We start from the raw sequence: 18,691 nt of genomic DNA, 5'->3' as shown, positions 1-18,691 counted from the left end.
GCACACAAGCATGTTGACGTTTCAGTTAGTGATGTCATACCCCTTCCGCTTGAGGCTGCGTGAACTGCAGAGGTATGCACACACCAGTCTCATTACGCCATGCTGAATATAACATTCACTCAACACGTTCAAACCTGTGGGTCTTTACCATGTTTGCGATAAGCACAACTAAACTAGCTTCGCTTGAAACAATATAAATATTTGTGACAAACAAAATTTGACAAAAATCAGTATTTCTAAATATTATTACTAAACCTAATAACCATGAATTTGTGGCTAAAAGAAGGAACTTTGAAACAAAAAGCAAGTTCTTCTGGTACTCCACCTGTGGCCAAAATAAACAAGCAAAATATTGAGACACTTTAAAGTGAGGATGAACAATCGCAGTCTTTTGTTGCCGAAAACTCTGTTAGTAAGATGAACTAACTCTGTTTCCAAGATGAAAGAATTTCCACCCAAGTATATCAAAAAACAAGAAGAAGCAGGTGTTAAAAGACTAAAACGAAAGTATGATGAAAGTTATTTGTCTTTTGGTTTTGTGTGTGTTGGAAATGATGTTCCAGATGCACAGTGCGTCGTGTGCAACAAAATACTAGCAAACAGTTCATTGGCTCCTGCTAAACTTCATAGGCATTTGGAAACCAAGCATGCTGAATACAAGACAAAGATATAAGTTTTTTCAAGAGGAAGCATGACTCACTTGGAAATTGTAAACTTTTGATGATTAAAATTCCTAAAACAGACAACAAAAGTTCAACAGAGGCATCTTATTGATTGTTACTGTATAGCCCTTGCCTGAGAAGCTCACACTATTGGAGAAACACTTATCAAGCCTTGCGTGAAAGATATTGTAATGTGCATGTTGAGCGAGCAGTCTGGTAAAAAAAAAATTGATACTGTACAGTTGTCAAATACTGTTGCACGCCGTATTAAAGATCTTGCCGATGACATAGAAAAAGAGCTAGTTTGCCGACTGAAAATTTGCCATGAGTATTCATTGCTGCTAGATGAGTCCACTGATGTTTCAGGACTTGCTGTGCTACTAGTATTTGTCCGATATAGATTTAATAATATTATGTGCTCTTATGTGAATCTCTGCAAAGCAACACAACTGGAGAAGAAATATTCAACTGCATCAACAATTTTATCAGAAAGCATGAAATTAGTTGGGGAAAATGTATTGATGTATGTACTGATGGTGCTCGGGAAGATGATGGGAGCTGTAACGCGAATCATAAGTGTGGCACAAGAAAGCACTAAGAGCCATTGTGTTCTACACAGACAAGCACTTGCAGTTAAAAAAAATACCAGCATATCTGAAAATTGTGCTCAGTGAAGCAGTACAAATTATCAATTTTGTCAAATCTTGACCACTTCAATCCAGGTTATTTAAAATTTTGTGTGAGGAAATGGGTAGTCAGCACAAAGCGCATCTTTTACATACGGAAGTGAGGTGGCTATCCAGAGGAAAAGTGCTTGTGAGACTTTCTGAGCTTTGTAGTGAACTACTGGTATTCTTCACTTCAGATAATTCAGGATGAAAATTTAATGACTGTCTGACAAATTCCTCCTGGCTAATGAGACTTGCGTATCTTGCAGATGTTTTTGCAAAATTAAATGAAATTAATCTGTCACTGCAAGGAAAGAATGTGACCATTTTTACTACAATGGAGAAAATTTCGTTGTTAAAAAAGAAACTGGAATTCTGGGTATTTTCTATAGAACAGAATAACTTCGACTGCTTCCCTACAGTACATGAATTTCTGACTGAAATAAATTCTACAGTCCATGAAGAAGTTTCCAGCACCATTTTACAGCACTTATATGGCTTGCAGGCCTCTTTATTAGAATATTTTCCTACAACTATTGCTGATAATGCTTGGGTTCAAAATCCATTTGTAATTACAGCCAAGCCAGTCCGCTTTACTGTGCACAATTATGAAAGCCTAATTGACTTAATTTCTGACTCTGATTTGAAACAAAAGTTTAAGGATCTTCTGCTGAATAATTTTTGGAGCAGCCTAATAGAAGAGTACCATAATGTGGCTAAACGTGCAGTTTGAGTGCTCCTTCCGTTTGCTACAACTTATTTGTGTGAGACAGGATTTTCGTATTATACTGCAACAAAAGCCAAATATAGGAATAGACACAAACCTACCCCAGTGATGGAACTGGTGGAAGGAGGAGTTTGAGCTGTACACAAACCTGTCCATGTCGGAGGACAACAACATCAGGAAAGTAAAACTGTTACTTTAACTTATTGGAGATGTTTTCAAAGATGACAGGTGATTTAAAGTAAATCTGTGACTGGAACCTGTGTCAGCTTACTGTGAAGGAAAATTCCAGTGACGCTACATAATCTAGTATTCAGCAGACCAGGAGTATCACATCACCTGCAGATTCTGTACAGCCTGGGCAAGCACCCTGGTTGTGGTAAAGAAGCAACCAGATTTTCTACATGCATGTAGCATGTCTGTCCCACGATATTAGAGACACGAGGTGGGTGAGGTGATATCTTTTATTGGACAAACTTCTGTTGGAGAGAGAGACAAGCCTTAGAGCCACACAGAGCTCTTCTGTCAATACTCGCAGGGTGGCCAGAGGAAAAAAAGCCAAGCATCAGTAGGCACATAACCATATTTTCAAATTACAGATTAGCTGAATGCAAAGGAGGAGGAATCATATTTTGAGGACAGAGAACTGTTATACCCACCTTATTCTCTAAGGATGCCATGCAAAAAATAGATACCTCATACCTGGGCATTAATAGCTGTCCTAGGCAAGCTCAAGTGTGTGTTTACTGGATGGGAATGAACATACTATTCTGCTCCTGGATCGAAGGGTGTGGCACATTCTGGTTGAGATAACCATCAGCATAAAGAGATTCTGTTACCACATGAGCTACACATCCAACCAAGGGAATAGGTGGAAGCAGATTTATTTATCTTCAAGGAAAAGTAGTACTTGATTACAATGGACTATTCCAATTTTTTGGAGGTCAATGCTCTGCCTGATACAAGAAGCATGTAAGTGACTGGCAAACTGAAGGCCCATTTTGTGAGATCTGGCATTCTGGACACTATTCATCAATAATAGATCCCCATTTACCTCAGAATGATTCAAGGAATTTGTATACAAATGGGTGTTTGACCACCATACCTCCTCCACTGCACACGTAAGGTGCAATCAGCTGTGGAAACATCCAAGAGTTTGTTACACAAGGGTGTTTCTTGTAGTTCCGATCCATTGTTAGCATTTTTGGCACACGGGTGCCAAAACAGTCCAATGCAGACACTGATGGAGCAAAGAACCAAAAGCCTATGAGGGCAGACTTGTTGAGGTCAGAAGGATGGAGATAACTCCAAGAGGAGATTGCCAACAAGTAGAGAAAGCAGGACTAAAGTATGACAGGTCAGTTAAGGAGCCCTCGAGAGAGGGAGTCCTGTGAGGATCCAGCCAGAAGGTATGAACTAATGGAGTCATGAAGGGTATAGTGACACCTACGTCACATAAGGTGCCTGTGCAATAGGGACAAGTGATGCATAGGAATAGGAGACACTTCCAGGCCAGCAGACACAACACCCAGAGAGACCCTACAGAGAGACAAAGAATCACCTGGAGGACAAAACCAGAGGAAGGGAGAAGACTCCACAGAAAAATAGTTTGCTGGTCTCAGAGACAGGTGACATGGAAACAGAGATAGGTTACTCCAAAGGGACATGCGGTGGGGGATCTGGGCATCAATTATTTGTTTTTAATTTTTGTACTAAGTGTTCATAATACAGGGAAGATGTATCATCATTAGTGGATCTGGAGCAGAGGGCCAAATTTTGTTTAAGGGACTATTATTGAGGGGACACCAGCATAACAGGGAACACAGGGAGTTACCGTGGAAGCAACATAGCCACATAGACAAAGCTATGCCATAAAAAGGTCACAATTCTAACTTACAAGGCTATGCTAGTAACATTTTGTGTAGCTCTAGCCTAAGAACCAGTTAACAAAACCCTCTTTAAAGCTGGCCATTCTGACTAGCCAGCTAACCTTCCCTTGGTTGTGCTTTGACGCTTGGGACCCCAGAGTACAACCTGCGAGGCAGGCTGGTTTTTGCAAGTCTACTAGCATCTTTTAAACCTATGGGAGTTGGCCAAGTAGGAAGGCTTTGGATTCAACCCTCTGCCTTACCACAACCATTCAGACTTCCTAGCCTGCTAGACTTGATCACTTGACTTAACAAAACTGCTCTGCAAAGGCTCTACCTTGCTTTTGAGAATGTCAAACTATCAGTCATGTACTTTAATTTAACTTATCATTGTATAAGTTCAACTGAAAGTTCTGACTTTGAACATTCTTGAACTTGGGAAGAGTTTGAAATCTAGATCCAAACCGTGGAAACACCCACTTATCTTTATAACAGACTGTACCAAAATCTCAAATTTAGGGGGTCTGAAAAATGGATCCAGATGTTGATCTGAATTTTTCAGCATGAGATGGCATGTTTTCTATGGACTAGACTTGAGTAGCAACTGGGAAATTTACAATTATGGAGAAGAAGAAAAAAAATAGAACTCTACTGAAGCATGGCTGTTGGGAGAAGGAGCGATGATTGTGCTCCTGAGGTCAGACTGCTTACTGTGCCTCCCACTCTCTGACTGCTGTGCAAGACCTTTGATGTAGCCAATGGAAAATGGGTAAACCTGGGTGCATGAGCTATGTCAAACATTTAGTAAATTACTGAGCTGCTATCCTCTTATTATTTTCATGGATTTGCTTTTATTTCTAAACATAAATGCAGATAAAAAAAATCTTGTGTCAGGATGCCACAGGGTCTCCTCACTGCTAGGGGTGCCTCCTCCTTCCAGGTGCAGGGCCCCCTTTCTGTTGCTTGCTGCACACCCCACTGCCACTCTCTCTCTCTCTCTCTGTCTCTGTGACTCTGGGCACTCCTTCTGCGTGACTTGGCTTTCCAGCCAGGTCACTATACATGTTTCCACTTTCTGGGTATCAAAGTCTCTTCTTACAAATGGAGTCAAGCAGTCTTCCCATTCACTGCCCAGCCAGTGCCACTTCCCCAGTGGCTGATAGGAGAACCTGGGCCTGCCCTATACTCCGGGTTCCAGATCAGGGATACTGTAGTCAGCAGCCAAAGACTGTTCCCTCCTGAACCTTCTGCTTTTCCCTGAGCCTCTCCCATACCTTCTGAGACTCCCCACTTCTCTACATTTGCCAGCCTCACAACTCCCTCCTCCTGGGGAGTAACTACTTGCCTCTATCATTCCCAAACATACCTCCCTTCTCCCAGGGAGTGACTGCAGACTTCTTTCCTGCATGCCCCTCTGCTATCAGCTTCCTTCCTTTAATAAACTCTACCAAGCTCATTCCTCCTCATCTGAGCTCCCTCATTCAGTCAGGGGATTACTTAAACCTCCTGATTCCCCTCAGCTATGGCCTGCCTGGTTAACTGGCCCCCATCTTAGCCTGTGCTAACCCTTTCAAGGCATGTGTGGGGTGAACACCCCATCACACAGCTCCATGAGTATAAATTCCAAGACACATCCAGCCTCTAGAAAACAAAGGATTTTTTAAAAAAATGTTGGGAGTCTTCATGTTTCTTTGTTGAATCCCATGCAGCATTTCAAAGAGTTTTTCAACAGACAGGGTGGTGTGAACAGTTAGTGATGTGCTTTCAAGATTTACTATTTGATTTCTCACTGATATCTTCAAACGTACCATTTTAATCTTTTGTAGAGAACAGCTGGCCTATCATTTGGAGACATTGCCATGGTCATTTATCCTCTGCATTGTTTCGCTTAAAGCAGATATTGTTTTTGTCAATAGTGCCTTTCTAAGACAAAAACAAGCATGTGCCACTTTCCTTTTCAATCTTATTGATTCATTTCAATGTTGCATGCTGTACTTTCTTTAATCACTGGCTTGTTGATCATAGAGCTGGAAGTAATACCACCAAAGCTGTGTATTATTATTTATACACTGTTTATTGGAAATGGGCGGGATCTGAATTAACTAAAATTTCTATTCCGGGGCCTCAGTAGTATTGACTAAATACCTTATTTTAACTGGAAGTAAAATGAAACCCACAACATTTTATGCTGATGGTCTAAATCTGGGAAGTAACACAGTATTTTTAAATTTTATTCCATATCCAGATATACTTGGCTATCTGCCATTTCATTTTGCACACTCAGATTTCCTTCCGTGTCTGATTGTACCTATGAAATTGCACATGCACCAGTTTTGTGCACACAATCACCTGTTTGTTCATGTCAACCAAGAAGCTGGAGAACTTGCTTCACAAATTGTGTGGATGGGTGTAGGTTTGGCACATAGCTGGAAGGTTGGTCTTGTACTTTAAGTATAAAACTGGGATTTGGGAAATCTAGTTTCAGTTCCCACTTGTGTAAATGACTTTCTGTGTGATCTTGAGCATGTCAGGTAATCTCGCTAGATCTGATTCAAAGACTATTGATGTCAATGGGAGAGTTTCTATGGACTTTAATGCTAGGGGCGTTGGTTGGGACCAACTCTGCCTTAATTCCTTATGACGTTAATATTTCTTTTTTCCCATCATTTGTCTGTCTTGTAAATTTACACTGTAAGCCTCTTCTTCTGGGTATGTACAATGCCCAGCTTGATGTGGCCTGTACTTGGTTGGCATGGCTGTAATACAAATAATAATGGAAGCAAGCACATTTTTGAAGGCTCAGTCAATTGTACATACAAAACCAGAGATCATTGTGGCTGGCTGAAAATTTGGCCCTATACCTCCAAAAAGTGATCAGTTTTAGAGATTATATCATAATGGACAAGACAAACTGATCTGGATGAACGTGTGTTGTAATTTCTGGGAAACACTTTTCCTGGAAGTATATTTGGAAAACAGTAGCTGAAAGACCAATCTGTTGAATAAGTGTAGTTATAAAGTCATGTGTGTTTAACTAACACACACACACACTGGCTGAATTTAAAAAATGGATTGTAATAGACCGTGAATCCCAGTGATGATAGAACCTTGTGATATTCTAAAAAAAAAAAAAGCGCTCACAACTATGCTTATAGCTGTTTCCCTCACTTTACACTGACTTAGACATTCAAAGCTTCAGAGTGATGTTTGGAGATAAATGTGTATGCTGGTTGTATTCTGTGAGTGGTTGTGTTGATTTGAGTTGGGGTGGCTTGTGCTGAGAGATTTCTTTTGATTTGTGCAGGTGGCAGTTGAGTGCATGAATGTGGTTATTGAGCCAAATAATATACTGGCTGTGAAGTCTCATACAACCAATGAAATTGTTGCATTCAAATTAGTAATGAAGGACTTTGTTGAGTTACCTCTGATATCACAAAGGCCTAGGACTTTTGGCATGGCATACATACATGCCTTACTGTAGCTATGCCAGCACCCAGGTGTAATTTGTAAAGTCAAAATGGCTAAGAACTTAAAAACTGGATGGTAAAAGACTGTGAGTGATGAGTCAGCTTAGTGATATTCTGAATGAAAAGATTTTTCAACCATGTTTGTAGCTGCTTCCATTGCTTAAAACTTATTAGAGACATTTTAAGTTTCAGGGTAACACACAGAGTGACAATCCTGGTATCTTATTTAGATAATATAGATAGTGCCTGTTGCAACCATGTTGGAAATAGTTGAGTTGTTACATAAAGCTTGATAGCCAATTTTAAAGTTGTGTTGAGGCTAGTACAGAATTGTATTCTCCCCCACAGAGAACCACTGAGAAGTAGAATGCAACCCCGTGCTCACAGAGGCTAAAGCTGTGCACTCAGCACTGGGAGAAATCAGGCCACTTTTTAGGTGTTTAATTCTGGGCCTACAACACCCAGATGGCTTGTGATAAATCAAAAGAAATAATAACCAAATCCATTTAATTTATGAATATTTCTCATGCCTGTTGCAATCCTTGACAAGAAGGTGCTATAGAAGAAAAAAGTTAATATATCAGAAATATCAAGAGCATTGTTCGGTTTCTCAACATTTGAAATATTTTTAGTGTTGCCATATTTTGTATAAGGATGCTTTCGAATGCATGGATCGTGTATAACATGCATTAAAAGTAATCTGTTATAGAATTCTCTGGGTCCAGTTTTTTTATATTTCTTTTCTAGCTGAAAGTGTGTGCATGAAAAAGCAGTGAGTGGTGTGTCCTTCGGTCATGTCATGTAATAAATTTGATGGATTATTTAAATTGCAACATGACACAATCCAATGGTGAAAACCCAGACATCCTGGGAAAAATATTACACACCTCATGTTACACTGGTCTACAATTTTTGAGAAGTCGTCTGCTTCAGAGATAAAATGTGCTATTTATTATGTATTTTGATGTGCTGAATTCAATTATGACAATTAAAACAATTGATTAGCTACTGTTTCTAAGGTATTTAAGTTTTTTACATTTTATGTCTATGTATATTGTGTAGATAGTAGAGTTTTAATCATAAATTGTAAACCTAGGTCTTTTCATGTGTTTATGGTTGCTTTACATGATAATATATCACCTGTCCTGTTTATGTAACACTTTAAAAATCAGCAAAAGGGTTATATAAATAAAAATTATTATGAAACAAAAGGCAAAAAACTATTATGTACATAGTTTAGTCCTATTCAGTGTCTACTCGGCGCTTCTTGGCTTGTCTCTTGTATTCATTAAATGGAGCATCTCTTGTCACTGTCCAGCAATAGTCTGCAAGCATTGATGGGCTCCATTTGCCCTGATAGTGTTTCTCCATTGTTGCAATGTCCTGGTGAAATCGCTCACCGTGCTTGTCGCTCACTGCTCCGCAGTTCGGTGGAAAAAGATCTAGATGAGAGTGCAAAAAATGTATCTTTAGTGACATGTTGCAACCAAGACTTTTGTATGCCTTGAGGAGGTTTTCCACCAACAACCTGTAGTTGTCTGCCTTGTTGTTTCTGAGAAAATTTATTGCCACTAACTGGAAGGCTTTCCATGCCGTCTTTTCCTTGCCACGCAGTGCATGGTCAAATGCATCATCTCGAAGAAGTTCACGAATCTGAGGACCAACAAAGACACCTTCCTTTATCTTAGCTTCACTTAACCTTGGAAATTTTCCACGGAGGTACTTGAAAACTGCTTGTGTTTTGTTAATGGCCTTGACAAAGTTCTTCATCAGACCCAGCTTGATGTGTAAGGGTGGTAAGAAAATCTTCCTTGATTCAACAAGTGGTGGAGGCTGAACACTTTTCCTCCTAGGCTCCAATGACTGTCGGAGTGGCCAGTCTTTCTTGATGTAGTGGGAATCTCTTGCATGACTATCCCATTCGCAGAGAAAACAGCAGTACTTTGTGTATCCAGTCTGCAGACCAAGCAAGAGAGCAACAACCTTCAAATCGCCACAAAGCTGCCACTGATGTTGGTCATAGTTTATGCACCTCAAAAGTTGTTTCATGTTGTCATAGGTTTCCTTCATATGGACTGCATGACCAACTGGAATTGATGGCAAAACATTGCCATTATGCAGTAAAACAGCTTTAAGACTCGTCTTCGATGAATCAATGAACAGTCTCCACTCATCTGGATCGTGAACGATGTTGAGAGCTGCCATCACACCATCGATGTTGTTGCAGGCTACAAGATCACCTTCCATGAAGAAGAATGGGACAAGATCCTTTTGACGGTCACGGAACATGGAAACCCTAACATCACCTGCCAGGAGATTCCACTGCTGTAGTCTGGAGCCCAACAGCTCTACCTTACTCTTGGGTAGTTCCAAATCCCTGACAAGGTCATCAATTCACCTTGTGTTATGAGGTGTGGTTCAGAGGAGGAGGATGGGAGAAAATGTGGGTCCTGTGACATTGATGGTTCAGGACCAGAAGTTTCATCCTCTTCCTCTTCCTCGTCTGACTCAAGTGAGAATGATTCTGGTGCATCAGGAACCGGCATTCCTTCTCCGTGGGGTACTGGGCGTATAGCTGATGGAATGTTTGGATAATGCACACCCACTTTTTCTTCTTTGACACACCTTTCCCAACTGGAGGCACCATGCAGAAGTAACAATTGCTGGTATGATCTGTTGGCTCTCTCCAAATCATTGCCACTGCAAAAGGCATAGATTTCCTTTTCCTGTTCAACCACTGGTGAAGATTTGTTGTACAAGTGTTGCAGCATATGTGTGGGGCCCACCTCTTGTCCTGATCTCCAATTTTGCAGCCAAAATAAAGGTGATAGGCTTTCTTAACCATAGTGGTTATACTGCGCTTTTGTGATGCAAACGTCACTTCACCACAAACATAGCAGAAGTTATCTGCACTGTTCACATAAGTACAAGGCATCTCTGCTCACTTTGGCTAAACAGAAATGTGTCCCTTTGCAAAATCAAACACTGACAAATAAGAGAGCACGACACTGTATGATTTCTAGAGCTGATATAGGGCAATTTGTTCAGCAGAGTGATGTAAGCTTCGTTATGATTGCATCATCCATGACTTCTAGGAATAACATGATGCAATTCATAGCATGTATGATGCAATACCAGCTTCAGATTGCATCATTCATTGTTTTGCCTAAAAAGCAAGTACTGTCCAAACCCAGTCATAGATTTATTCATAGATCCACTCAAAGATGTATTTTAGTCATTTCTGGTTTAAATTGAGATCCCTTCCCTTTATAACTCACTTATCCTCCGCCATTCCCAAGTCAAGGGTCGTATATACTGACCCAATAGCATAACTTGAAAACTAGAGCCAATCAACAATTTTAAGCATCATTTTCGTTCTCAGTGACCCAGAATTAGTAAAGTTTTACTAATTTATTTCAGAAGCATTTTGGCTGTAGAGCAGTGTTATTAGCCAGTATTAACTGGCCCACAGCAAAGAGATGCATGTGTGAAAAATGATAGAGAGCTGGCCCAGACAGTTCCCCCTGGCATGGGAATCCGATGTGCATTTGAACAGCAGGAGGTTTATATAGGAACATTTTTAGTCTTTAAGGTTTGTACTAAGATGAGCTGTGTTGACCTTTATGAACAACTAAAGTATATGAAAAAAACACTGTTATGTTCTTCAGCTTTTAACTAAAACTCTTAAAATAACTCTACTTGGCAGAATAATGAATGTAGCATACAGCAGGTTTACAGTTTGTGGCTCTAGTGATTGCAAGGGCTAGCTCGGGGAAGATAGTAGAGGATGATAAAGTCATAAAGTGAGAGAACTGTGAAGTTGAGCTGTATAAAACAACCTGTATCTTCTACTCCTGCCTTTTCTGTTGCCGTCCTACTCAAACCAACCACCTTTTCGCTGAGACTTGTTTGTTTTGACATTTTCTTCCATCATTCTTTTACTTTACATATAAAAAAAGTGTTTGAAAGATTTCTTTTAAAAATCTCTGCTCATTGTCTCTGTCATTGCAACAACAAAACCAACGTGTCTTTACAGAGCTAGTAAATGCTTCTGTGCAGCACACAACTACAAGTGTATCTGTGAATCCACAAACAATAGAAAAGAATGGATGTTTTTCACCTGTTCCAAATAAATGCGTGACTTGTTTACAGAGCTAGATTGTGCTATTAGGCATAGCCCTGACCAGGGATGGTGTGTAACTTGTATTGCTCCAGGGGTAGCCCTAGCAGGCACTGACTCAGAGGGTATGTCTACACTGCAAGAAAAACCCATGGCACTGAGTCTCAGAGCCCAAGTCAACTGGCTCAGGCTACAGGGCTAAAAATAGCAAGATAGAGCCTGGGATCCACCTCCCTTTGCAGGGTTTCAGAGCCTGAGATCCAGACCAAGCCTGAACATCGACACTAGTGGTGCACAAACCTTTTACCTCATGCCTCCCCTTACTACTGTGCATCTCACCCACTCCACCCAGTTGCTGTTGGGAGGCAGGGCCAGGAGTGGGGCCGCAGTTGGGACATAAGGCTTGGACCAGAGCTATAGCCGGGCCAGGAGCCTGGGGCCGGGGCCAAGGCCAAGGCTGCAGCTGGGGGCAGATCTGGGGCCGTGACCAGGGCTGGTGCTGGTAGTGGAGCTGAGGCCAAGGCTGGGGGTGTGGGAACTGTCCCAGCCCCCACCGCACCTCCTTCAATGTTCCTCCACACCCTCATTGGGGGGGTGCACCTCACAGCTTAGGAACCATGGGTTTTCACTGCTATTTTTAGCCCCTCAGCCCAAGCCCCGGCCAACAACAGCCATGCAGTGGGTCTTTTATTGCAGTTTAGAAGTACCCAGAGACACATATAAATTGCAATTCCTTCCCTTCTTCCTGGGTGCAAGTAATTTACTGAGGGCATATGGCAGCAATAGCTTACTAACTCCCACGCTGTCTCAGGTACTCTGGCTAGAAAGTTGGAAAGTCAAGTGATAATTCTGCCTGTTTCTCACCTGCTTACTCTGGGAAGGGGTAGGCTGATAGATAAAAAGTCCCACTTGCTTCTACACATGTGGACCCAAAGTCTGAGAAGCCCGTGTGTAGGTATCCTGGGAGCTCTTTTCTTTAACTCTATAGTGCACGGTCAGTGTCACAATCTATCACTTTCTAAATTTAAATTTAACACTTGCACAATCCACCTCCACTGCTAAGATCTTTCATTTGGGATAATAAGACTGCTAAAGGCAAAGGTAACATTCAGATCAAAACTTAGTGAATATACCTTATTTTGATTAGATTTACTTTTGATTTGCCATTTGTAACTTGTGTAAAATTAATTAGGTGAAAAGTGTGTGTGGGTGGGGGGAGCTTTGTTTTATTTTGTTTTTAAATCACCATGCTGCAAAACCAGTAAACAGATAAGTTTCCCTTATTTGTCTTTACATTTTTCACACAGCTCTAATTGTCCCTCTCTTTTTTATCTGTACTCACCTTTGAATGTTCTTCTGAATTATAGCTCTGTGCTGTCCAAGAGAAGCATACTGTAATTAGAGTGTCAAGAAAATGGAACTTTACTACTACTTTAGCAGATTTCATGGTCAGTTGTTTTCTTCCTAGAGTTCATTCAGTTTTTTTGTTTTGTTGTTGTTTGGAAAATGTGTGTGTTTGTTTGTTTGTTAGTTAGTTTATTTATTTATTGTTAATTTTGAGAGAGTGAGAGGTTTGGATCTTCATGAAGCAGCTAACCTGGTGTTTAGTTTTATGGTAATAGAATCATAGAAATGTAGTGCTTGACAGGACCTCAGGAGGTCATCTAGTCATCTCTTCCACACTAAAGCAGGACCAAGTAAACCTAGACTATCCTTGACAAGCGCTTATCCCGCTTCTTCTTAAAAACCTCCAATAATAGGGAGCTCACAACCTCCCTTCCAGCACTTAACAGTTTTTTTGTAAATAAAATAAAAATACATTACAGATATGTAATGATGTGGCCAGCACATCCCTCAGCCCGCACCGCTTCCCGCAGCCCCCATTGGCCTGGGACGGCGAACTGCAGCCACTGGGAGCCACGATTGGCCGAACCTGCAGACACGGCAAGTAAACAAACCGGCCCGGCCCGCCAGGGGCTTTCCCTCATGAGCTGCGTGCCAAAGATTGCGGATCTCTGTAGAAGACTATGTCAAAAGCCTATTGTGCTGCACTGTATTGTACCTTAAAACAGGGCCGCCCAGAGGATTCCGGGGGCCCGGGGTCTTCGGCGGCGGGGGGACCTTCCGTTCCGGGACCCGCCGCCGAAGTGCCCCGAAGACCCGCGGCGGGGGCCCCCCTCCGCCGAATTACCGCCGAAGCCGGACCCGCCGCCGAAGTTCAGCCCGGTCTTCGGCGGTAATTCGGCAGAGGGGGGCCCCGCCGCGGGTCTTCGGGGCACTTCGGCGGCGGGTCCCGGAAGGGAAGGGCCCCCTGCCGCCGAATTACCGCCGAAGACCGAGCTGAACTTCGGCGGCGGGTCCCGCTCCCTCTTCGGTGGTAATTCGCCAGCGGGGGGTCCTTCCGCCCCGGAGCGGAAGGACCCCCCGCCGGCGAAGACCGGGAGCGAAGAAGCTCCTGCGCCCGGCCCCACAAGAGTTTTCCGGGCCCCCCAGAGCGAGTGAGGGACCCCGCTCCAGGGGCCCCGACAAACTCTCGTGGGGGCCCCTGTGGGGCTCGGGGCCTGGGGCAAATTGCCCCTCTTGCCCCCCCCTCTGGGCGGCCCTGCCTTAAAACCACTGAAGTGTTAAAATCACCAGTTAGTGATTTTGTCCATGTTGAATGAAATAAGAATTAAAATCAACTTTTTCCTAAAACTTCAACTGAATCAAATATTTAATTCAGTTATTGTGGCACATTTGTATGTCATTGTTTTGTCTAGCTTTGAAAGTACTGCAGATATGCTAAAATCTTTCAGAAAAAGGCACTTGATAGAGAAATACTGAGGAGCAGATTAATATTTAATGAAGGCTCTTCTTTCAAATCTCTCCTTAAAATTCACTCTGCCTGTGGACATGACTGAATCAACAGTATATTGGAAATCTTGCAAAATATAAAGATTTTAGTACAATTTCTAGAGCAAAAAAGTCTGGGTAAATTTCTGAAATTATAAATTTGTGTCTGAACTTTTAGATGTTTATCATCATTAGCTGCCATGCAGGCTTTCTTTACCTTACAGTGGAATTTGCATGCAGATTGTAGGGAGTCTTGTGACTGACACTCTAGATACTCAAATTACAGTTTATAATATTATGAATATTTGCACTGTGGAAATTCCTAGAGACTCCAATTAGAGATCAGGGCCCAGTTGTAATAGACACTGTAAAAACGCACACAGAGTAAAATGACATTTCCCAGTCCAAAAAGCTTAAAGTCTATATATAAGATGAAAGACAACTGGTGGATACAATGAACCCACAATGAAGGGAACACAAGGTAACAGCGAGACAATTATGAGAGGACTAACAAGCAGGGGTCACAGCACACCAGTTCCCTAACCACAGACAAGTGTTCTGTAGGCACCATAGCAGAGTGAATTTTAAGGAGAGATTTGAAAGAAGAGCCTTCATTAAATATTAATCTGCTCCTCAGTATTTCTCTATCAAGTGCCAGGTTAATGATAACTTTGACTAGCAGTTGAGGTCTCGAACTTGCAATTACTTAATCACATGAACAACTTTCCATATGCGACTATTCCACTGTCTTCAGAGGGACTACTCCCAGGAGTAAAGTTATTCACATGGGCAAGGATCGGGCAGTATTGGCAGGATCAGGTCCACAGTGATCAATTGTATTACTCATGTGAGTAAAGTAACTCGAGTGGATTTGTAGGATCAGCCATTTCATTTCTTCACACATTCATATGAAAAGGAAAACAACAGCAGCAGCAGCAAAGATGCCCAGATAGTAGTTTGACAATAAAGATCTGGAGACGGCTTTCAAAACAGCCAGGGATAAGAGGTATAACGGGGGAGATGCTGAGTAGAAAATAGCAAGAGAATGTTTATCTTCTTAGCTGCTGAGTAATGTAGCTTAACTTTACTGCAGTGGATTGGATTGGGAGCAGTCAAGCACCATCCTTAGCACACTTAGCAGTTCTTTGATTAGGGTCACCTTCTGGCTACTTCCATACCACATACAGGTTAAATCCTTAAACAGTGACTGCCAGTCTTATTACACCGTGTTCTGGCCCTGTGGAGTAAAGAAATGATGACAAGAGGAGGGGAGTGTGGGGGATGACAGAGGGGGAGAATGCATGTAACTAGGCTAAGATTTGAAAGCAGATCTCCTGAGGTAGATTACTGCACTAGGCTAATATAACCATCATGCTGTGGGGCCATAACGATTTATACCATACATATTTATGAAGTTGCTCTGAAAGTAACATGTGGGGTCTCAGCCTAGGGCAATTTAAAATAAACAAACAAAAAATCCTCACCAAAAACAATATGGCCTATTTGAATTTGAATTTTTCCAGCTTTGGACAATTTATTTCACTTTCTATCTGTTCATTAATACAGTTGGTTGGAAATCTTTAACAGACATTTTTTTTTCTGTTGGCAAATGCGCATAGTCATCTCAATCAAAACATTCCATGGAGACAATTCAGTGTGGATGAAGCTCTTCTAAAGAGTAGGCAGGTATTCCTTCAGAAACCTGTCTGCTTGCCAGGCAACTCCCCCACCTGGCTCTTTGGAAGCCTGCCTGGAGGGCTGATGGGGGCCAAGAGCCTAGAATCCCCAACTCCTAAGCTCCCAGACTCTTTCACAGCTTGCCTGAAGGCAGACAGGAAGCGGAGGGGCTGAAAACCTTGACAGCTCCTGCTCCTAAATTGTGAGGCTTCTGGTTTAGCCAGGGCTTCCAAGGGCCTGGTTCCCCTTCAGCGCCTGGTGGGTGGGCAAGGAGCTCGGAGCGCTGGCTCCCAACCTCCCAGGTTTGCAGATCCTTGGAAGCCTGGGCTTTCAGGGCCTGTGGCCGTGGGGCAACCCATCAGCAGATTGCCTCAGAGTCACAGTCATTCCAAATTAGAATGAAACCAAATTTGAAATTATTGAAATCATCTGTAAAATGGAATTACCTTTCTGCACACAATACTATACATTAATACATAAAAACGACTGTATCTGCTCACAACATAGAGTCCAAGGACTTAACAGCAGGGCAACCTATTTCATCGTGTTGGAACTGATCCTGCTAATACTTGACCATACGCACAAGCTTGGGAGATTTTGAAGTTTTGACATTTGTTTTCATTTTGAAGTGGAAGAAAAACAAATATATTTGAATTTCAAGGCAAATGGAATTTCCTAACAGTTTTTTTGTAAATAAAATAAAAATACACTACAGATATGTCATTAAATAAATGTAATGTAATGCAAAAATAACAAAAATAATAGAAAAATAAACCCATACAACAAATTAGAAATGAAGTGAACTTTCAGCACTACAGTACAAACAGCAACTACTTGATATATAGGTTTAACTACACTAGTTGACATCAGGGGATGTCTGTTGCCCCAGAGTGGAGCTGGAATGCTGGGTTCTGGGGTTGGTTGTTAGGGCAGAAGCTGCCCAGCCTGGAGCACTCTTTCCCCTCCCCATCTGGGAGTTTCTGGAGCTCCTGGTCCATGTAGTACACCCGGGGCAGGGAATGGGCTTCTGGGAGCATGTGTTGGGCTCAGGAAGAAGGAACCCAGCCCATCTTTTCTGTCCCCCACTTCCCCAGCTATCTCTGTTCTAGTAGTTCCAAGACATTCCCAGTAAAGTGATGGCCACAGGGAATCCTGCTGCTTTGGCAATCTGGTTTGGGAATGTTTGTGTATTTAATTATTGTTATTATGGTAAGCTACCAGTTGTGTTTCTCAGGAAATAAGGGAGGGAAGGGACCTGGCAATTTCATGGGACAATGAAAAGGCACTTTCCTAGCCTGAAGGCATTTCACTTGTCAAATTTCAAAGGAAACAATGGAGATATGAGAGCTTCTCAAAGAAAAGTTTACAAGAATCCTTTAAAATGGAACATGTTGGGCAACCTAAATATAGGATGTCTACTCGCTCCTCGTAATCTTATATATAATATGAGATTACGGGGAGCTAGTAGACATCCTATATATATAACAGTCCCATGTACACATAATTACAGTGATGACTCTGGAGTTCAGATACTTCTGATACTAAATAAAATTTATGATCATATGACAGATAACAAGTGTAAATGTCAAGCCTATAAGGTCTAAGAATGTTGGCTTGCCTGATCAGTTTACAATACATCAGTTTGCCATTATCAGAGCTTGATGAATTAATATGTTGTTATTATTCTCAAAACAGATTTAATTTATTTGAAATGACAGTTTTATAAGAATAGTGTAAGACATAAAATCTTGTTTCAGTATTATTAACAAATATAATTACCCGGTACAACGAATAATTATACAAAAAGAAAATTAAAATCCCACAGGTTTCAGAAGAAGTATATTTTCTTGAGTGCTATTGATAGTTTAAAAGAAAGAAACCAGTTCAGTGTGTACATTATAGTACGTGCCTAGAATGCTGACCACAAAGGCTACAAGCTGTATGCTCTAAACTCTGTTCAGCAGAAATTAGGCTCTGCGGATGCCAAACCACAAAAGCTCCACAGGATGCAGTAGCTCAGTGCTAGTTGAGTCTTAATTCTGAATTAGTAGCATTTAGAATCAAACACACACCAACCAACAAATCCTTCAGAGCACTGAATATTAGTATCAATTTTCCACGTGTCTGCCACTTGCAGTATGGAGGCTAAAATCATGCCATGACTTCTCCCAGTCCCCTAACATTCTCTGTACAATATAATAAAACTAAAATAGTCTCCATGCTAATTGCAACAGGTATTTTCTATAGAGTATGCTTGGGAATTCTCTGAAGTGACCTTATGCAGACTGAATCCTGTCTGGTTAACTAATTTTGTATATGGGCTGGTCTTCATTATGGGGAGATCGACACTGCTGCAATCGATGCAGCAGGGGATGATTTAGTGGGTCTTTACTAGACCCACTAAATCAACCTGAGAATACTCTCCGGTAAACCCCGGTACGCCAGCTCCCCGAGAAGATTAAGGTAAAGTCAACAAGAGAGCATCCCCGACTGATGCAGTGCAGTGAAGACAGTGCAGTAAGTCGATCTAAGCTACGTCTATTCCAGCTACATTATTCACATAGCCGAAGTAGCATAACTTAGGTCAAATTACCCCGATATTGAAGATAATCCCTATGAAACTAGTAGCCAAAGACACACATAAGTAGTATAGCTCTGGCAGTATAGTGCTTC

At 41.7% G+C, this 18,691-nt stretch overlaps 1 pseudogene; it reads left to right on the top strand.

Moving 5' to 3' along the window:
- Positions 1-439: 439 nt before the first annotated feature.
- Positions 440-2,192, top strand: LOC123378730 (annotated as a pseudogene).
- The last annotated feature ends 16,499 nt before the right edge of the window (positions 2,193-18,691 follow it).

This window comes from Mauremys mutica, chromosome 10 (assembly GCF_020497125.1).
Source record: "Mauremys mutica isolate MM-2020 ecotype Southern chromosome 10, ASM2049712v1, whole genome shotgun sequence".
Classification (NCBI taxonomy): domain Eukaryota; kingdom Metazoa; phylum Chordata; order Testudines; family Geoemydidae; genus Mauremys; species Mauremys mutica.
The sequence above is the reverse complement of the archived record's forward strand: the minus strand, read 5'-3'. Positions and strand labels throughout refer to the sequence as shown.